This window comes from Anas platyrhynchos, chromosome 3 (genome assembly GCF_047663525.1).
Source record: "Anas platyrhynchos isolate ZD024472 breed Pekin duck chromosome 3, IASCAAS_PekinDuck_T2T, whole genome shotgun sequence".
Taxonomy (NCBI): domain Eukaryota; kingdom Metazoa; phylum Chordata; class Aves; order Anseriformes; family Anatidae; genus Anas; species Anas platyrhynchos.
In genome coordinates, this window is record NC_092589.1 from 5248756 (window position 1) to 5271399 (window position 22644).

The following is a 22644-nucleotide window of genomic DNA, read 5'->3' on the forward strand; positions in this document are numbered from 1 at the left end:
GAGGAGTGCTTCTGCGTCCACCTTTTTGTGTTTCCTTCACTGCGTTTCCACTGAGGATGCCTTCATTGTGCAGCTTTTGGGGTTCTTCACACCACGTTTCCCCTGAGGAGGGCTTCATCATTCAGCTTTCTGCATTTTCTTCACTGTGGCGCTGAAGGAGTAATTCTTCATGGAGCTTTTTGTGGTTTCTTCACCTTGTGGTCCCTGAGGAGTTCTTCATCGCGCAGCTTTTGGGCTTCTCTTCACTTTGCGACTCCGGAGGAATGCATCATCGTGCAGCTTGTTGTATTTTCTTCACTACGGCCCTGAGGAGTTCATCGTACAGCTTGTGGTGTTTTCTTCTACTCGGCCACATTTAGGTGTTGTCTTCACTACGGCCCTGAGGAGCTCTGCACCATCCAGCCTTTGGGGTTCTTCGCCACGTTTTCCCTGAGGAGACCTTCATCATGCCCATTTTGGTGGTGTTTTCCCCTTCCAGCCACTGAGATATCCTTCATCTTCTAACATCTGGTGGTTTTTTTTTTCTCATTCTAGGCCCGGAGGAGTGCTTCTGCATGCAGCTTCTGGCGTATTCTTCATTGCGGACCACGAGGAGTTCTTCATTGTTCAGCTTTTTGGGATCTCTTCACCACATGTCCTCTAAGGAGAGCTTCATTGTCCAGCTTTTGGTGTTTCTCCACTGCAGCCTCTGAGGAGTGCCTTCTTGAGCAGCTTTTGCTATTTTCTTCACTACGTCGCGGAGGAGCTCTTCATCGTGCAGCTTTTGGGGGTTTTCCCCACACCACGTTTCCCCAGAGGAGGGCTTCACTATTCAGCTCATCGTGTTTTCTTCACTGTGGCACTTGAGGAGAAATTCTTCGTGGAGCTTTTTGTGGTTTCTTCACCTTGTGGCCCCTGAAGTGTGCTTCTGCATGTGGCTTTTGGTGTGTTCTTCACTACGGCCCTGAGGAGTTCTTCATCGTTCAGCTTTTTGGGATCTCTTCACCACGTTTCCTCTAAGGAGAGCTTCATCGTCCAGCTTTTGGTGTTTCTCTACTGCAGCCTCAGAGGAGTGCCTTCTTGAGCAGCTTTTGTTATTTTCTTCACTACATCGCGGAGGAGCTCTTCATTGTGCAGATTTTGGGGGTTTTCCCCACACCACGTTTCCCCTGAGGAGGGCTTCATCAATCAGCGTTTTGCATTTTCTTCATTGTGGTGCTTGAGGAGTAATTCTTCGTGGAGCTTTTTGTGGTTTCTTCACCTTGTGGCCCCGAGGAGGTCTTCATCGCGCAGCTTTTGGGTTTCTCTTCACTTTGTGACTCCGGAGGAATGCATCATCGTGCAGTTTGTGGTATTTTCTTCACTACGGCCCTGAGGAGTTCATCGTACAGCTTGTGGTGTTTTCTTCTACTCGGCCATATTTTGGTGTTGTCTTCACTACGGCCCTGAGGAGCTCTGCACCATCCAGCCTTTGGGGTTCTTCGCCACGTTTTCCCTGAGGTGACCTTCATCATGCCCATTTTGGTTGTGTTTTCCCCTTCCAGCCCCTGAGATATCCTTCATCTTCTAACACCTGGTGTTTTTTTTTCTCATTCTAGGCCCCGAGGAGTGCTTCTGCATGCAGCTTCTGGCGTATTCTTCACTACGGCCCATGAGGAGTTCTTCATGGTTCAGCTTTTTGGGATCTCTTCACCACGTTTCCTCTAAGGAGAGCTTCATCGTCCAGCTTTTGGTGTTTCTCTACTGCAGCCTCAGAGGAGTGCCTTCTTGAGCAGCTTTTGCTATTTCTTCACTACGTCGCGGAGGAGCTCTTCATCGTGCAGCTTTTGGGGGTTTTCCCCACACCGCGTTTCCCGTGAGGAGGGCTTCACTATTCAGCTCATCGTGTTTTCTTCACTGTGGTGCTTGAGGAGAAATTCTTCATGGAGGTTTTTGGGGTTTCTTCACCTTGTGGCCCCTGAGGAGGTCTTCATCGCGCAGCTTTTGGGCTTCTCTTCACTTTGCGACTCCGGAGGAATGCATCATCGTGCCGCTTGTGGTGTTTTCTTCACTACGGCCCTGAGGAGTTCATCGCACAGCTTGTGGTGTTTTCTTCTACTCGGCCACATTTTGGTGTTGTCTTCACTACGGCCCTGAGGAGTTCTTCAGCATGCAGCTTGTGGTGTTTTCTTCTACTCGGCCCTGAGGAGCTTTGCAGCATCCAGCCTTTCGGGTTCTTCGCCATGTTTTCCCTGAGGAGAGCTTCATCATGCCAATTTTGGTGTTTTCCCCTCTTGTTTTTTTTTTTTTTTTTTTTTTTTTTTTTTTCATTCCAAGCCCTGAGGAGTGCTTTCTTGAGGAGCTTTTGCTGGTTTCTTTCTTTTGCAACTTGAGGAGTGCTTCTGCGTCCACCTTTTTGTGTTTCCTTCACTGCGTTTCCACTGAGGATGCCTTCATTGTGCAGCTTTTGGGGTTCTTCACACCACGTTTCCCCTGAGGAGGGCTTCATCATTCAGCTTTCTGCATTTTCTTCACTGTGGCGCTGAAGGAGTAATTCTTCATGGAGCTTTTTGTGGTTTCTTCACCTTGTGGTCCCTGAGGAGTTCTTCATCGCGCAGCTTTTGGGCTTCTCTTCACTTTGTGACTCCGGAGGAATGCATCATCGTGCAGCTTGTTGTATTTTCTTCACTACGGCCCTGAGGAGTTCATCGTACAGCTTGTGGTGTTTTCTTCTACTCGGCCACATTTAGGTGTTGTCTTCACTACGGCCCTGAGGAGCTCTGCACCATCCAGCCTTTGGGGTTCTTCGCCACGTTTTCCCTGAGGAGACCTTCATCATGCCCATTTTGGTGGTGTTTTCCCCTTCCAGCCACTGAGATATCCTTCATCTTCTAACATCTGGTGGTTTTTTTTTCTCATTCTAGGCCCGGAGGAGTGCTTCTGCATGCAGCTTCTGGCGTATTCTTCATTGCGGACCACGAGGAGTTCTTCATCGTTCAGCTTTTCGGGATCTCTTCACCACGTTTCCTCTAAGGAGAGCTTCATCGTCCAGCTTTTGGTGTTTCTCCACTGCAGCCTCTGAGGAGTGCCTTCTTGAGCAGCTTTTGCTATTTTCTTCACTACGTCGCGGAGGAGCTCTTCATCGTGCAGCTTTTGGGGGTTTTCCCCACACCACGTTTCCCCAGAGGAGGGCTTCACTATTCAGCTCATCGTGTTTTCTTCACTGTGGCACTTGAGGAGAAATTCTTCGTGGAGCTTTTTGTGGTTTCTTCACCTTGTGGCCCCTGAAGTGTGCTTCTGCATGTGGCTTTTGGTGTGTTCTTCACTACGGCCCTGAGGAGTTCTTCATCGTTCAGCTTTTTGGGATCTCTTCACCACGTTTCCTCTAAGGAGAGCTTCATCGTCCAGCTTTTGGTGTTTCTCTACTGCAGCCTCAGAGGAGTGCCTTCTTGAGCAGCTTTTGTTATTTTCTTCACTACATCGCGGAGGAGCTCTTCATTGTGCAGATTTTGGGGGTTTTCCCCACACCACGTTTCCCCTGAGGAGGGCTTCATCAATCAGCGTTTTGCATTTTCTTCATTGTGGTGCTTGAGGAGTAATTCTTCGTGGAGCTTTTTGTGGTTTCTTCACCTTGTGGCCCCGAGGAGGTCTTCATCGCGCAGCTTTTGGGTTTCTCTTCACTTTGTGACTCCGGAGGAATGCATCATCGTGCAGTTTGTGGTATTTTCTTCACTACGGCCCTGAGGAGTTCATCGTACAGCTTGTGGTGTTTTCTTCTACTCGGCCATATTTTGGTGTTGTCTTCACTACGGCCCTGAGGAGCTCTGCACCATCCAGCCTTTGGGGTTCTTCGCCACGTTTTCCCTGAGGAGACCTTCATCATGCCCATTTTGGTTGTGTTTTCCCCTTCCAGCCCCTGAGATATCCTTCATCTTCTAACACCTGGTGTTTTTTTTTCTCATTCTAGGCCCCAAGGAGTGCTTCTGCATGCAGCTTCTGGCGTATTCTTCACTACGGCCCATGAGGAGTTCTTCATGGTTCAGCTTTTTGGGATCTCTTCACCACGTTTCCTCTAAGGAGAGCTTCATTGTCCAGCTTTTGGTGTTTCTCTACTGCAGCCTCAGAGGAGTGCCTTCTTGAGCAGCTTTTGCTATTTCTTCACTACGTCGCGGAGGAGCTCTTCATCGTGCAGCTTTTGGGGGTTTTCCCCACACCACGTTTCCCCTGAGGAGGGCTTCACTATTCAGCTCATCGTGTTTTCTTCACTGTGGTGCTTGAGGAGAAATTCTTCGTGGAGGTTTTTGTGGTTTCTTCACCTTGTGGCCCCTGAGGAGTTCTTCATCGCGCAGCTTTTGGGCTTCTCTTCACTTTGCGTCTCCGGAGGAATGCATCATCGTGCAGCTTGTGGTGTTTTCTTCTACTCGGCCACATTTTGGTGTTGTCTTCACTACGGCCCTGAGGAGTTCTTCAGCATGCAGCTTGTGGTGTTTTCTTCTACTCGGCCCTGAGGAGCTTTGCAGCATCCAGCCTTTCGGGTTCTTCGCCATGTTTTCCCTGAGGAGTGCTTCATCATGCCAATTTTGGTGTTTTCCCCTGTTGATTTTTTTTTTTTCTCATTCCAAGCCCTGAGGAGTGCTTTCTTGAGGAGCTTTTGCTGGTTTCTTTCTTTTGCAACTTGAGGAGTGCTTCTGCGTCCACCTTTTTGTGTTTCCTTCACTGCGTTTCCACTGAGGATGCCTTCATTGTGCAGCTTTTGGGGTTCTTCACACCACGTTTCCCCTGAGGAGGGCTTCATCATTCAGCTTTCTGCATTTTCTTCACTGTGGCGCTTGAGGAGTAATTCTTCATGGAGCTTTTTGTGGTTTCTTCATCTTGTGGTCCCTAAGGAGTTCTTCATCGTGCAGCTTTTGGTGTTTTCTACAATGAGGCGTTTTCAGGCATCTCCCATGTCTGCAGCCAGACCGACAGCTCCGTGCCTGATGTATGAAGAAGCACATTCTTCTGTTTGTTTGCAATCTGCCTGCCGATCATTTTCTGTAGAGCTGTCTTTTTTGTACTGGGAGGTGCCATGTTCTGTCATGCTGCTATAAATCTCTTTCAAACCATTTCCGAGTTCTCTTGCCTCATGTACTGGGTTTACGTGGCAAGGTTTTGGTATCGGGGGGGCCATCAGGGTGGGTTCTGCGAGAAGAATCCACAAACTGCGCCATGGTAGAGAAGGGACCGCTGCTGGCCACAGCCAGCCCAAGAAGCGCTGTTGTATGCGCGTGCCTCTGTGAGGCCAGATTTAAGAAAGGTTAAAAAAATAAATAAAAAATTGCTGCAGAAGAGCAGCTGGGAGAGAGGGAGGAATGAGAAACAGCCTTGCAGACGCCAAGGTCGGTGAAGAGGGAGGGGGAGAGGTGCTCCAGGTGCCGGAGCCTGCAGCCTGTGGTGAGGACCACGGTGAAGCAGGCTGTCCCCCTGCAGCCCATGGAGTACCACGGCGGAGCAGGGTTCCACGCTGCAGCCCGCGGAGGAGACCCTGGTGGAGCAGGGGCAGAGAGCGACCGAGAAGGAGCGGCAGAGACAAAGCGCTCCAGACTGACTGCAGCCCCCATTGCCCCACTCCCCTGAGCCGCTCGGGGGGAGGAGGTGGGAGAGGGTGCACCGGGGGGGAAAAATCTTACTGTCTCCCTACTCTGAGTCTGCTTTACCCATCACAATACCTGCTGAGTGATCGCCCCGTCCTTATCTCAGCCCTTGAGCCCTTGGCATCGGATTTTCTCTCCCTTTCCCTTTCAGGAGGGGGAGTGAGAGAGCGGCCGTGCTGGAACCCGGCTGCCCACCCAAGTAAAAGCACCACACAGTAACACCTAAACTAAAGTCCCTTTGCTGCAACAGAAGTCCTTTCTTCCTTTTCCCACATCTATGGCCTGGGGAGAAGTTTGCTCGCTTTTTACTTGCAGCATCCTTCTCTACATCTCGGTTCTGCCTGCTCTTCACATTAAAGCCTTAGTCCAGTAATCCAATGGTTAATCCTTCCTTAGAGACCATGTTTCCTAAAAGTCTGATCCTAAGAAGGGTCGTTCTTAGCACCACTTCCTGGGTTCCTTGGATGCTTTCTGCTTGGTGTGTGTGTTCCTTGAAATACAATCCTCAGAAATGGACACAATTTCAGTGGAAAATTTCACAGTAGACCCCACGCTCTGGATAGAGCAGTCTTCCGTCAGCCGCTCCCTCTCACCTTCTTCAACCTGCTGATGGGAGCACGAGGTGGAGGGTGTCGCAGGCTTTCTGAAGGCGACACATGGAGATCTTCCCTGAGCAAGGTGTCCCGCTGTCAGAGAAGGAAACGGCTTTGTTGTTTGTTTCTCACCATCGGCACTTTGTTGCAGTTTCAGTAGTGATTGCCTAACTACACATAACCTATTGGATTATTTCTTTGAGTGTTTTTGCAGGAGTGGACATTTAACTCATTAGTTCAAATAGTGAGATCATGTTCATGCCATTCACTTACTTTTCAGCCAAATTCAACTTTTCATAGAATTTGCTAGCAGAAAGTGTCCAGCAGATGGGCACAGACAGGATACGGGGCCTGGAGCATCTCCCCTAGGAGGAATTGTACTGTATTTTCTCACCCTTTCCCTTTGAGGAGGGGGAGTGAGAAAGTGGCTGTCGTGGAACTCTGCTGCCCACCCAAATAAAAGCACCACAGATGTGCATTGCACTGTTTCATTGGCAACAGAGCCAAAGCAAGGAGTCATAACTCACACAAATATAATTCTAAAAAAACACCTAAGCATCATTCCCTCACGCTGAATGCATTAAATATCTTCAGATGTAATGCTCATTGCTACGTATAGTGGCCAGGTTCCTGAAGTACTAAAAGGTTCCTAAGTACTGAAACACCAGTTCTCATGTGTTTTACTGGGTGAGATACCCAGGTAAATGAAGGGCTGTTCCCTTGTGCTCTCGGACCTAGTAGCCAAGCCATTATGGAGCTGATGTTACTGGACACCAGGTTATCAGCAGCATGGAATCTGGAGATCTGAAACTTTTTGGCAAGGTTTAACGTTAAACAACCAGAGCCAAGTTTGACCTCCCTAATTTTATTTCTTACTTAGCACTTCCAGCCTGAATGAGAACGATGTGATGTTTAGTAACTTTCAACCTGACGGCCTTGTAGTGTAGTTTAACCCAGCCGGCAGCTAAGCACTACACAGCCGTTCCCCACCCCCCCTCCCTCTCTGGGTTGGGTGGGGGAATTAGAAAGAAATGAAAGCCTGTGTGCTGACATAAAGGCAGTTTACTAGGACAGAAAAGAAAGGATGATGATGATAATAATAATAATAATAATAATAATAATGGTACGACTACTAATAATGTGTACAAACAAGTGATGCACAATGCAATTGCTCACCATCTGCTGACCGATGCCCTGCCTATCCCTGAGCAGCCGGTCCCCCTGCCGTGGACAGCCCCCCCATATTATTTTTTCAGCATGACCCCAGATGTGTGGACTACCCCTTTGGCCAGTTTGGGTCAGCTGTCCTGGGTCTGTTCCCTCCCAGCTGCTGCTACTCTCCCACCATGCCTACTTGCAGGACAGAGCGAGATGCTGAAAAGCCCTTGGCTTGGTGTAAGCACTGCTCTGCAACAATTAAAACATCAGTGTGCTATCAGCATTATTCTCATCCTAAACGCCAAACACAGCACTATATTGGCTACTAGGAGGAAAATTAACTCTAACCTATAGCCTAACCTTGCTATTCTGATAGGGTGATCTACATCAGCTTCTGCTTGAGTAGAAAGGGCAATGCCCCCCCACTGTGGGCGGTTAAAGAAGAACTGAGCTCTCATTTGTTCTCAGCTCCCAGTCTTTCCCCACAGCACCACTATTGCACCCTTGGAAGCAAGACACCGGGACATCTCTGTAGCTCCTCAGTACCATGCCCAAGTGGAGAGAGAAATGCTACATGTATAATGCCATGCTATGGGGGGTGGTCCAAATCACAGCCCAACGCCAAAAGTACAACTGCTATCACACAACCAAAACAATGGTATGTCCCCTCACACAGCCCAGGTCAGGCAGGAAGGCACCAGCTCCCCTCAAAGCCTCATCCACATTCATTTGAGTCATCTCCTTCCCCCAGGTGCAGCACCAAGGCCAAGCCACATGCCAAAGGCATGATATACTGTGGAGGGAACTTGCCAGAAGTAGAATACGACTCCCTTCTGGAATCTGCTCAGGTTGCAGGCACACAATAATCAAATGCAATCAAGGCACAGCAGCTAAACAAGTTAGCACCTGTCAGCTGGGCCTCTAAGCCTACCTCTGGAAGCACCTTTATGTTCCACCCAGAAGCTTATTTCAGAAAGGGCCATGCAGCGAAAGCTGCTGCCTTCACCCCGGTTTGTTCAGTTTTTCACCACCCCTCTGCTGCAAGCTATCACCTTAATTTTAGCTGGCAAATCCAACTCTGAGTGCTCTCTTTTCCTTAACTGCAAAAAATAAAATAAAAATATAAATCAGCTGGGTTAGTTAAAACAGAGCTTGGAAGAAATTTGGCTCCCCAAGCACTGAAGCACAGAACTCACTGCACGTTTTATTCTCATCAGACAGCTGCTTAGGGTGATAACCTCTAGGACATCGGCGCTAACAAATAGCTGGGAGCAAATTCAGCCCCTTTTGCAGCACTCCTCTGGAACAGCTCCAGCCCACTCCAGCTGCAAAGGAAAGCATGCTACCTTAGATCCTGGGGGAAAAGGTCTCAATTTCAGGCAGTATTCCCAGTAAATATGAAAAAAGAACAAGCTAGGCAAAAACAGACAGGTTCCTTAAACAAAGACTGTGACTAATTTTAAACTATATTGTCCAATCATATTGATCATTATAGCCACTTACATTTACTGTAAATCTGCTAGAGCTTTCCTGGTTTGTTTCTTTACTTCAATATAAAAACAAGAACTCTCTCCCACAGTAGGCTTGATATTTCCTGAAATAACACATGAGTGGTGGCTATTTTACCCAGCAGGTTCCTTTATCACCATGGAGCAGGAAAGTTGACAGGCCTTGTGTCTGAAATGTAATTAGCTTGTGGGAGTACAGTCATAATGAAAGTAAAATTTACATTATTGCAGGCAAGTGACTGCTCTTCCAATGAGAGCAAGACGTGAATTCCGAAGCATGGTTTTGCGGGACTTATTCAACTGATATCCTCAAACTTCCCACATCTGTTAAGGGGAAGGGAGGCAATAGGAGGTTTAGATCAGGTTTCTGTGTGAAAGCTTTTTAAGACCTCAAAAGAAGAAATGAATGATGGAAAATGACCAACACCACTGGGCCATAGTCCCATTTCAGTCCCTTTCAGGACTCACCCTGATCAACAATGGAGAAACTCTCTTTTAGAAGATATAGAGGTTTACAAACCCTTTTAAAGCACAAAAAGTAGCTATTCTTCACTAAATGTAAATACATATATATAGTTTCCTAAGGTGAATTCTCTAAGCAAATATATTTGTAGAGCAAGCCTCAAACACACTGCAATGTAAAACACTGCCTCTCTATTCATTTCTGAAAGGCTGAAACACAAGAAAACAAAGTGTTTAGGACACAATTACACCATGGCCTCATGTTGGTACAGGCAAAAGAAAAAAAAAAGTGCCGGTTGTTCCAGGGAACGGCAGTTTGCACTGCAAACAGTTGTAGCCCCATGTGACAGAGACAAGACTTAGCAATCACGTTGGAACATACTGTATATTCGTAACCAAGTCCTGCACTCCCATCCTTGGGATCTTCCTTCTCTAGATGCTTTTGAATTTGTTGGCCCTGCCTCTACAAAACTCCCAGGAAACAAATAACCTTTTCTCAAGCCAAATATTTTGTAACGAGGTTCTGCACCTATTGATAGCATCTTTCCAGGAAAAGGAGAGGAAGTAGGAAGCTCTCCTTCATTTAACCAGCTGCTTAGAGGAATAACATAAGGATCTGTAACAACAGCTCTTTTAGTAACTGCATGGAGATAGACAGAATCATAGGGTGGGAAGGCACCCTGAGAGACAAATGATATTTCCTTTTCACATCCTTTCAATGCAGTCCCAAGCAGGGCACAGTAAAAGAGACTCGCATCCTGTTCCAGTGGTGCTACGACCTCCTTGATCAGGGAAGTCTTTTTTAAAATCCAGCCTGAGTCTTGACAAAGACACCAATCACACTCCATTCCAGCCATCATTGCTCTAGGCTCTGTAACCCACTTCTTCTTCTATTTTTTTTTTTTTTTCTTTGTGGGCCACATTTTCTGGAGTTCTGATTATCGTGTTCTCCTCTAAACTGTTTCTGACTGATCCAAACCTGTCACAAATCACCTTGCCCCAAGGAGGATGACAGGCTCCAGCTAGGACCTTATAAGAAATCAGAATTCAAGGCGACTTCTTGCAAACATTCTCTAAGAGCTGAAAACTCTGCAAGAGTTTTACGGCCTGTGCAGTAAAACAAAAGAGGGCTATAAACAAGGTTGTTTCTACAAAATGTGGTGTTAAGCAAGTTACTGCATTGTCCTGAAAAACAACAGAGGAGTGAACAGTGGTCCTTACTAGCGTGAGGTGGCCGGCACTCACCCTGCTCCCATCATGTTCTCCTTTCCCTTGCTCCCCATTTCCTACCACCACACTGTAATCTTCTGTAGCAACCTGTGATTGCTCACCGTTAATGGCACACGACCATCCCTTATTTCTAACAGAAGGATGTCTGGCTCCCAGATGAAATGTTCCTCTCATGAGCCTTGAGGACTGCTTAAGCCTCTGGACGCAGGCATAGCTCGTACAACAACGTACAATAACAATTACTGGTGACTGGTGACGGAAAGGCATTGCAGTATGTATAGAAACCAAATGCAGGGGTCATCACACTGAAGTTTGATAATTTTTGTCATCACCCTATCCAATTAATTTAGAATTATTTCTTAATGAGTGGACTTACAAATTGGTATTACGATATCCTTTGAAGTAAAAGTAGGTCTCAATCTGCCTATTTAATTTTTATTTTTTCCTTTTCCTTAAATCAGCAAATCCTCTACATAGCCTCTTGCTGATTTTAAGAGGCATATGGTTCTTAATCCAGCGGTGTATGAATTATGGCAGTAAATGGCTTTGAAAGTGCCTCGAAAGCAAAAATATGGAAATTTCCCCCCCCAGGAGACTAGGATGAGCAGTCATTATTTTTGCGATTGCAGAGAACACTGCCCAAGTGTTCCAAGACTGCATGCATATAATTGTTTGTCTCTTTCTCCCTCTGAAGTATTTTTTAAAAACTGTAAAACCTCAGACACACTCAAGGACAGCTTCCACAGCTTGGTCAAGAACACCAGCGCATCTACATATTCACTAAGTCATAAATCTTCGATGCTTTGGCTATGCATATATGACACATGACCCTTATTTCTCCCTTGTGGTTGCCCTCTGAGAGACAATAGAGGTCCACTAAAGCACACAGCTTCCCTCTTAGGTAATATTTCATATATATCTCTTTACAACTACCAACACATCAAGGTAACTGAGCTGCAGCCTGGGATGGGAATTTAACCATAATTGTCTTAAATTGTCTAATTTGGATAAAATGAGCAAAAAAAATCCCTCAGCTATTTGTTAGTATAATAATGTCATCTATATGTTCCTTGCCTTGTGGTATTCTGCTATGCAAAGGGGAATGAACTATACTCTGAATCCTTTGGATATTTGGTTCGATCTGTCTGTCAGACATTAATTAGTTTCATAGCAATCTCTTGCTGCTGTCTTGTGGAAAGACAGCAAGACTGAAAAATAAGCCAGGATGACAAAGGGAGAGCTTGACTTGCTGCTGACCAAAGAAATCTGTCATTAAGAAAAGGTTCAGAACTCAGATCTGAAGCTGCTTTACCTGCCTTATGGGAGTACAGACGACTGGATTAAAACATTAACACGTTATTATACACAAAATCATCTTCTCAAAGAATGGTCTGTTTGCTCATTTATTTCTGTGTACAAAACGAAGAGAGGGAGATTTTCAGAGCAAAGCACTGGAACTCAACCATGCGACTCTTGCTAATGATAGTGGCCGTTAGGCAGCCAAAACACTGAACGAGGTTTCCAAATTAACCTTAAAATAACATTATGGGGGCCTCGGTAGCAGCTCTGCAGTTAAATCCATATTAAAATTTGCACTTGGAGCACAGCTAATGTCCCAGGATTTCCTACTGAAATTACTCTGCATCATCTCCCTATTTTACATTCTGAGGTCTAATTCTCTTCTTCCTAACAGCATTTTGTAACACTTGTACAAAGCTTATTTGCAGCACCAGCAGAAAAGTGCTACAACAGAGTAGAGAGCCATATCCCAGCTCTCCAGGCAACAAGGAAATTTACTCACATAAATTTAAATATAGTAACTTTCACTCAAAAGAGAAATTTGAACTTGTCCTACTCAAAAATCTGGAGCTCAGACTCCCACCTTGTTTAGGCTAGGAGCCGTAAAGAATCACGAGCTTTAAATCGCAAATACAAAATTTTGTAGGTATTTTAAAGAGAGACCTTTTAATTTATTTTCCAATGTAAATGAACCCATTGTATTGTTCCATCATCAGCATTCTCCAGCTCGAGCAGACAGGACTGTACACTTGGCTCAAGCCACAGCACTATTTTTCCATCAGTGCCCAGTAGCCTCACTGCTCACCTCTGAATTTCAGCAATGAAGTGGAAAGCAACTCCCCATTGTTGCGTCTCTGTACGCAGGAAAATTCACTTTCCATGCCACACGATGCTACATCGCTTCTTGAAACATGTGGTGATCCCTTCCTTCTTTTTCTCAACCCTCAATTTCCTGAATCTCTTCAAATAAAGCCAATTTTATTTAGATTGCTAAATACAGGGAAAGTTTTAAAATACTGATTGATAGGCTATGTTTTTATATGAGAAATATGTATCAAGGCTACACTGCAACACTGCTTTGCAGAAGTAGGCATGTCAATAAATTCCTGGTCTATAAAAAAAAAAAAGGACAAAGGGAAAGGGACAAAAATAATCAAGTCTTCTCCAAGGCATTTCATCCCCAGGTTGTTTTAAAGGATTACAGATGGCAAGACCAGAGTATTCTCAATCTCCTGAAAAATAAATAAATAAATTATAATGGCAAAATGTGGGGGCAGAGACAGGCTCGTTGATTCCTTCCCTGTACTTAAAACAATTCAGGAGAGGGCTGTGTAGAGACGTGAGGTTGTTTGGAGTCAGGGCTGGCAGCTCCTGTGGGGAGCGGGCAGGCACGCGAGCGCTGGAGCATCGCCGCTCAGCTGCTCTCCAGCGGCACATCGATGCCCAGGGGAAGGCAGCTCCACAGCTCGCCAGCCTTAGGAAGCACCCGATGAATTCATATCGTGTTTTAATGGGTAACCAGACTCCAAAGCTTTTTTAAGTTAGTACATTACTGGTGCCTACCAGTGAGAAGACAGAAATGAAAGTGACACCAAACAGAATTTTCCATCTACCGTCCTAACATCTGCTGCTAAAACCGCAACAGGCAACCAACACTCACACCAGCAAGTTAGATTGGTTAGCTTACTGTACCAGCCAATTATTTTTAATGTAGACACAGCTAATGTAGGTGCTGGTACAGTTTATTCTAGAATCCCAGGATGAAACACACTGTCCTAGCGAAGATGCAGATCTTGATATTAAAATAGCCAAACTTGATAGAGAAGATTTGGGCACTGGTGCTCTCAGATCCAGGGCAGAAAGGATGTGTTACACTTCAGGGATCTGTCCCTGAGCAGCTGAAACATCGGACAAAAGTGGACAAAAGCAACATGATTCTTCAAAATACATGATGTAGTTGGAAGACCTTCCTCACGTCTCACCAAAGATCCTATATATATATCTCTACAGGAGTTTTGAAACACTCGCTAAAGGCTGCTTCCTCCCCTACAAATGCCTTGTATAAGCTTCCCTTGTTCTCCAACATAACACTGCAATGAAGCCCATAAGCCTTTCTGTTTAACCTTAACTGCAGAATGATGGTAAAATCATTAAAAGCGAAACCACTAAAATGTGAAGAACGCGCCGGATTCCTTACTCACTTTTTATAGTATCTTATTCAGGTTCTAGTGATTTCAATATAAGTTCCTCTGAGATACTAATGAGACACTTTAAGACACCTTGCTATAACCCAGCCACACCAACAACTTTAAGTGTCTCCCCCTAGAGATGAAGCAACTGGGGAAGAGCTTCCACATCAGAAGGATGTTAGCCCTTCCTTCAAAACATTTCAGACACTCTCAACTAATCTAATGTAGGTTTGTGGGGCAAGCACATTTGGGTATTTTTCAGAATTCCTAGTTTTATTCTAGTTAAATATGCCATGGAAAAAAAATCCCTTTACTTGATTTCCACTGCCTCTACTTTAAATTAAGTTTAAATCTCATGAATCTGGGAAAAAAAAAAAATCACAGACAACTACACTACTGCTACGATTTTCTCAGAAGGAATACTTAAAGAGAGGTTTCTGAATGCATAAATGCTGCGGTGTGAGCCCAGTGTATACACCAGAGCATCTCCTGGGCCAAAACACATCAGGCCACATTTCAGAGGGTCACCTTCTGATATTGCTAATTGTACCAGGAGTTACAGGAGGAATATCAGGACTATATGAAAGACAAATTTTGTTAGTCTTTCCAAATCTCCAGCAGACTGTTTTGTGGTCTAGGTAAAGATGCATTTGATTTCATCCAAACCACTTCACACATTTTTTTATTACGTTCTTGTGTCAAAATGTTTCAATTGTCAAAATATTCACCTCTGAGCCTGAGCATGTAAGTACAAGTCCACGTATTAGTTTATCCATCAATGTCCTGTCTGCATTTTTGTCTGCATTCCTGGAGTGCCCATCACCCTGATGCATAGGTGCCAGTTTGAATTCTCACCCTGTGTTAGTTTGACAGCTCTGTCAACAGGGATGACAGAGCTGTACTGTGCTTCTGCTAAAATACAAAACCGTGGCTACTTCTGTCCAGCTCTGGTAGCTACTCAGGTGGAAGCTGGTGGCTCCATTTCAAGAGGAGTAGCAGGTGCAGTCCCACGTTCGGGTCAGTGTTCCCTTCTGCAGTGAAACAGGCTATAAATCCCGAGCCTGGACAAAAATCTCCCTGCTCATAGATTGGCAGATGGTTCATGCAGTGAGCACACTACCAAGGTCTAAGGGAGACCATTAAGCATGAGAGAAACAACATATATAAACAAAGTCTATTTTGTTCTTTATTCTACACATATCCTAAGCAAGGAGAATTCCTCCTTCACACACACACAAAAGTCCATCCTTGTGTTCTGATACCCAGAAGAGAGATAAAATAGCAGTTCCTGTAGTACCCAGCACCATTTTAAAGGCTGAAAGCAGAATTAAAAAACGGGGTTTGCTTCCAGGTGCAGACAGATGTCTGATGTGAAGATATTGGCTGTCTCTTACCAAAACTGACAGACATTTTTGGTGAGGCTTTTCCTAACAGATGGCAGAACTTGGGTCCTACCGATCGTAGCAGGATCTGAGGGCATTCAGCACAACAGCAGGATCTGACCCAAAGCTCTGAGCACCAGGTTCCCTCCACATTGTTAAGAAAAGGTATCAGCGTGAAAAGGATGCGAAAGAAGATGTTCAGACACTAAGCATCAGATTCAGAAAAAAAGACCAACAAACCTTTACAGTATATTGTGATGTTTTCTTTTGTATACTGTATCAATGACCGTGTAGTATGCTCGCTGAAAAACCAGCCCTTGGTAATTGTCAGGGAACTTCATTCTGAGTGCAGGCTCTACTGGAAATTAATTGCTTCAGTGCAATCTGAACCACATCATAAATGTCATGTAGAAGTTGCAGGGAGTGAGGAGGCAATGACAGCTCTATCCGCACTGTTTCATTTAAAGGTGGGTAAAACACACTGCGACAGAAGTGCTCTTCATCAATAATTTAGTCCGCAGTGTAAAGCCAAGCCTTGCCAAAGATGCCAGGGGAGCAGCTACCTCCCTGGTTTTAATGACACCAGCAGGGAGGGGTTGAGGGGCCAGCTCAAATCAACATTCATTGCACATCTGGGCATGTCGGCAGATGAAGATATCTAGGACTGAGCTGACAGGACAAAGGGTTGAAAAAAGAAGTGTAACCTAGAAAACCTTTACTTTGAATTCTTTGTATAAATTCAAGGGGGATGACAGTTCCTAAGGTCATCTTACATAATAAAACTACAGCTATCTACATAGAGAATTTTAACTCTTTCCAACACGCAATCAAAGAAACTGCAAGTTCAGTTTATATTATTCACTTTATGAATGTAAAATGCAGAATTCTTAATTCTCTGAGAAGAGCTATTTTAATGAGCAGGATGTTAACATTTATATGCCTGACTTCATCGTAATAACCCTAATTACAGTGCCATAGAAGCCCCACTGTAGTGGAGGGTCACTGGAGCTCCTATTATAGCCCTGATCTTAGGGGAGTTGAGTGTCTTCGCCATTTCGCAGCGCATCGGCTGAAGCTCTCCGTGTAGCTTAGCACCGTTTTCCTTCTCCTCAAAATTAGTGGTTTACAGCTGCTTAGTTTGGTTCTTACATAGCTTCTGCTTGCTTGAAACAAGTGCTTTTGTTGCTTTTGTGGCAGTCTCTACACAAAAGCCCGCTTACTTTCTCTGCAGAGAATATAGCTTTCAGGTGCAAGGAGACCATGCATCATCATACCAGGCTCCTGTATTCTCGCGCCGGGAGGTTGCAAATCCTCGCAGGTACCACACTGCTGAAGCTGTCCTGGTTTGCAGGGCTGCTGCGATTCTGGCAGAGCTTTTGTGCAGTAATCTCACACTCCAGGTTAAACGTCAGAAGCCTGGTTTTCGGCCGAGTGGGTGATGACTCACGTAATCGTTCCATGGTGGCATGTAACGCCAAGGCAGGGCAAGACAAATGGGGGCAGACGGCCTCAATCTTAGTGATGTATTAGTTACAGGTTATAAAACATCAAAGTGTTCAGCTGTCATCTAAATCTGTAAAGCGAATTCCTTTTGTCCAGATAAGAGAACCATCAAAAACCGACCGCTTTCACCTCCAGTGTGGCCAGAGAAATTTTCTGACAAATTTTGCCTCTGCCATAGTAATAATCCCCACCTCTGGCAAGTTAGGACTGAATTATTTAACCTTGCAGCACCTAGAGCTATGACTCAGTGCTACTGAAGGATACAATTGGCTTTGCCTTGTCTGGCAAAACTACATAATTCTTTTGCTTCTTATTTTCTGTTCACATTTTTTTAATGAAATATTAGGTGCTTTCCATTATCTCCCAAGGCCCCGAGTAATCTAGACCACACCAGAGCTGTGCTCACAACAGAAGTTTCACCCGTGATAGCTTCACTGAGGGCCCCGGCAGGTTTTATTCCCGACAGGGACCATACGGGAAGGAGACAAGTGAAGGAGCTGGGGGAATACAGTGGGTGGCATCTCCCCTAATTGCATCTGACATTTCACTTTCATTTTGCAGTGAGCAATCCAGTTCTTCATAATAACAATAATAATAATGTTAAAATGCTAATGCCACCAGAAGTGGCCCCTGAAAGTACTGCAGAAGAGGTGTAACATTTACATTCTGGAAAAACTGAACTGAGTAGGCAGATCATCACCAGCCCAGGTGATGATTTCCAGGAGGGGACTTGTACAACAGTAGGTAATGATTGTATTCGCTGACTGTGAATGGAAATTACAACCTAATCCTTCCTGTATTCATCTTTTGCCAAGGAAGGTGCTTGTGAAGCCATCTTGCAGTGGCTTTCCATTAGAGAAGATGCAGTGATGCGAACACCAAGACAGAAGTCTTCCAGGCCACTGCTGTACTCTGCCCTCCACGTAGTGCCACAGGCACCAGCCCACTGCAAACTGCCTAACCAAATCCCATATTGTTACAGCAAGTCCTGCCCCAAGCGTCGCCAAAATGAACCCATCCTCCTACGTACTCGTTACCTGCTCCCCGACACCAGGCGAATGGATGATGCTGTGCTGCCAGTGGTTCTTCTCAGTGCTACTGTACATGCTGACGGGTTAAAGGCAAAGACAGTAAGTATCTGAAAATCACATCAGGAGTTTGGCTAGCTCCCTGAAAGCTTCCAAGTTACTCTGTTCACTGTAACTGTGAGATTTATTAGAAAGGTCATTTAAAAACCTATTGCAGTGTTGTTTCTTTGCACTTTTGGGAAGAAGCCTGAATTTTAGAGCAATAGAAAACTGAAGCTGCATTTCTGTCCCTGCTGAATTGCAGAAAAGCAGGAGCCCTAATTATAATAAACTCAGACAATAATAGAAGCCTGCACTACTAATGTACATGCAGACAGATTAAAATAAGGGTGTGCATGTGCACTAGAAAAGGATAAGCATAAAGCCATATGTGACAGACTTGTCTTCCGAAGTGCCAGGCTAAGCAGAGCAATCTAACAAACGGGAACAGAACAATGTCAGCTCAGAAAAGCAAAGGAGCAATCCGCACCCACAAACACTTGGTGCATCTTTAAAGAACAGTTCTCTTCCACCAAGCCCCATCATCAACGTCTACCCCTCGCCCAAAGCAAGGCTGTGAAACGGGGATGCAACGGCAGTGAGCTGCCCAGGCAGGCGTGAACAACTTCCCAATAGGCGAAGCAGCAGAGGTCCAGGACCTCTTAACTGCAGCAGTCAAGTGCATTAACTTGTTTAATTTTAAACGGCTATTGCCAGGCTCCCAGCTGGTGCAGCCTGGCACAGCTCCACGCATTTCAGCGGAGCTACTACAACTGACACTAGCTGGGGATCTGGCCCAGTTTCTCAATTTGTCAAAAAGACGGCAATTCTTTGGGCGCTCTCCTGTCCTATGCATATTGTCATAAAACATCTCAGGCTTCAGAAGTTACAGCGTGGTGACAATTCACACCGGACACGCTTCTGAACCTTCACTCTCCTGGCATACACGGCAGGATTCCTCCAGAAGTAACCTCACTGCGTACCCTGAGTGCTGAGCCCCATAACGAGCCACCCCCTCTCAGGACAACAAAACGATTAGGCTAAGCTAGAACTTCTGACTTTAGGAAAATATTTATTTATTTTTTATTTATTTTTGTGCATGGAACACTGGAGAAATTAATTGTGAAAGCAGAAGAAAAAGTCTAAGGGATAAGACATCAGAAAGAGCTGGAGAGTTGGGAATACCAACACAAATCCCTTCAGCTCTGCTCCTTCCTCCTCAACCTGTGAAATGGGTCTGGGGAAGATGCACCTGCCAGGAGTCCTGCAAACACCGAGCAGGACTCATCTTTTTATTAACAGAATTTGAAAGGACCAAAGTTTAGTAAGTACCTAACAAAAGAGACCGTCCAAGTAAAAGTGACAAAGTGTGACTTTGCTAAGCGGGCAAAGAACTATTTTATCCAGCATGAAAATCAGCAATGATATGAAATTACTGTGAAATAGCAGAAATATTTAATGGTTGTACTCATAACCAAAAAAATAATCCAAGGCCTGAATCTCCCCCCAAACAAATGCCTGTCATATAGCCCAATAGGCTTAATCTGTCATAAAGCCAAATACTTCCCAGAGGAGGTGATCGTTAGTTTGAACATTAATTTCCCTTCCCCTCTTCCTGTGTATCCATTAAGTGGAATAACAAGAAATGTTCATGACCATAAGGTGCGTTTGATGGCAAGGAGTAAAAGAAAATGTGCAATTAAAAGATGTAAATGATAAACTGTATAGCTTCTCAGCTGGCTTGACCAATATGTGGGACTTCTGGGACACACGGGTTTTCTGCTCCCGTGCTGAGGTCGCTGAACTGCAGAGACACAAGGATGGAGAAAGTTGGAGGGGAAGAGAGAATAAATTAATACTCCATCTTTTTCTTGTTCACTTAGATTTGCAAAACATGTTTCCTGAATGAGTTTGAAGCCCAACATATAAAAAGCTGACTATTTATATATTTGATTCTTTAAAAGCAATTAGGAATACAAAGCAGATGGTACAGCATTGTAGATTTCCCTTTTCATATTGCTTAAACACTAGAGATCAATAAGTCTAATATAAACAGATGATTTCCATAGCAGGGTTTATAATTAGCTGGCACTGAATGTGTCCAAACTCTAAAATAATTAGCAGAAGCATGTGGCACACCATTAAAACCTTGTGGCTTGTCTGCATTTACATTTATAATTATTAAAGTTAATTATGATGCTTGTGGTGTGGTTCCAAGCTCCTTTACAACTTAGATTAAATATTTTTTCAGTCCTACTTTTTCTTTCAGTCCACCAAATGCCAGCACTTTCAACAAACTTCATTTCATCAAAAAGAAAAAAAAGGGGGGGGGGGAGGGAGGGTATTTTTACAGGAGTGACCTGAATGTTTTCCTACCAGTTTTATTTTTCTAAAGGGACATGCCGCAGGAATTGAGTAACTCATCATTTTGAGGGGGGGAAAAACAAAAAACATCCCCAATTAGACGTAATAATTTTAAGGTTTAAGAAAACCGTTATACTTAAACCTGATGTAAGGTTTTAACTGAAATTCAAAGAAAGATAAACAACTCTAGCTTAGCAGAACATCTCAGTGACATTCAAGACCTTACACCAAAGTAAATCTTACTCTTACATGCTCTAATCCTGTACTATGTCTGGAAAAAAAAATAAAAAAAAAGAAAAGGCAGCTGGACTGGGTATAAACATCACGTATTGGGCAAGGACTTCTGAAGGTCTGATTTGGGTTTACATGTCTCCCCACAACCTGAGCTACGGAAACGTGCCGTCAATCTGTTTGGTCGCTTATGAGAACTATTTTCCCAAACATTCACCATTAAGACATTCCATGCCACGTCCAGAACCCCAAAGAAGTTGCATTGTTTGCATAATACCTTTTCTTCAGTTACTCTTTTTTCTGAACTTTTCTATAACGTAAACAAAACAAAATTCAGCCCTGCCACAAATGTTGTTGGGTCGGGGCGGGTGCCCTGCAGAACACAGACCCTCTGCAAGATGATGCTTCTGCAGTACAGACCCCATCACTCATGAACCCCGTGCTTTCACCCAGACACAAGCAGCACTCTCCTGGTAGGCAAGTAAAAATGAATTTAATCCACGCATCTGCCTTCTGGTGTGAACCATCTCATACCCTAAGTTCGCAGGAGCACAGCTTAGAAGAGCACAGTGACCCTTATACCAGGTGTCATTTTGCCAATATGAAGCTCCCCACCAGTCTGCGTTCTTCCAGCCCTCCAAATGCTCGACACCACTCAGCCACCCAGCTGAGTGACTGATACATGCTGTCCTGCTGCAACGCCTTGTATGAAATGTCCATTCTTGACATGGTTCAACTCCAACGTTACCTGGCGAGAACTTGATTTTTTTCCAGCCCGTTTTCACCATTAAAAATGTGCAGCAAAAGGCAGAGCTTCTCTACTCCCTCTTCCTGTTTAACCACCGTGGAGAATGTGGCAGATAAGCAGCTCGTGTAGCAGAAAATGCCACAAGTGCCCAATTCCCACAGTGGGAACTGTTCTGGCACACCACTCCCAGGGAGAGCAAAACCTAATCTTTTGCATACAAGTTACATGACTTTGATCAGCTGCTGGATATAGCAGGATACCTAAATATAGGGCCAGACCCTATGCCTTGACAGTATGTAAGGTTTTTTTGTTTGTTCCCCCCCCCTCACTAAAAGGAAATCAAATATTTCTCCAAAGTCAGCGAGAATTGAGGATAGCTTTTACAGAAACAGAGCCTTCCAACTCCAAGTGCTAATATTTGACATGCACAAGTGCTCCCATTTCTGAAATCACAAGGAATACCTGATTACTAGTATAGAAAACCCTCACCTTCCCCCCCCTTTTTTTTTCTTCCCCCAAATGCATTTCTGTTCTTTATATAACATGTCCATCATGAACTTCTTGGCCCTCACTCTTGTTTCCTCTAGCTCAGGCCAGACCTGGAGATGTCTGGAATGTGACAAGGCAGTATTAGCCTGCCAACTATATTCTGTTAGCAAATTTATTTTCTTCTCCTAGACTGATGATAAAAATGTCATGGTGTGATGCTTTAGCAGGCCCAAGAGCTGCCCACCTACAGCTGCAGGGCTTGAAGAGAGCTCAGAGCCAAGAACGCCATAAGGAGAGCAGACAGCAGCTCCACCAACTTTGCTCCTTCTGCATTGCTTATTCTCCTGCTAAATGATGCAATGTGACCCCCTCAGGGATTCCAAGTCTGATCATGTTTTTCTCACTATTTTTTCTTTCCTACTTCCTCCTTCTCCTTCACTAAAGCAGCCCAAACTGCTGAATTTTTCATGAAAGAGATAATATCATTGTACATAAGATAATGGCATTCAAATACATCCATCTGCTTGTTAGCTCTGACTACATCGATTGTGTTTCTTCTGAAAGAATATTTTACCAAAAAGGAAAAAAAAAAAAGGAATAATAAAAAAAAAGGTTCTCTTTTGTGGTATAAAATATTCACATTTTCATAACGGGAATACAGAAACCCTTTTACATACTTTAGATAAGAGAATAAAATGAACTGAGAAATTAAGAAAAGTACCCTTGAGGTCTTGCCAGGAAAAAGTATTTCCTTCCTCCAATATTTCATTAAAAATCTAGACAGGTTTTACAATAAAACACTGTTGATTCCCCCCCTCCTTTCTTTCAGT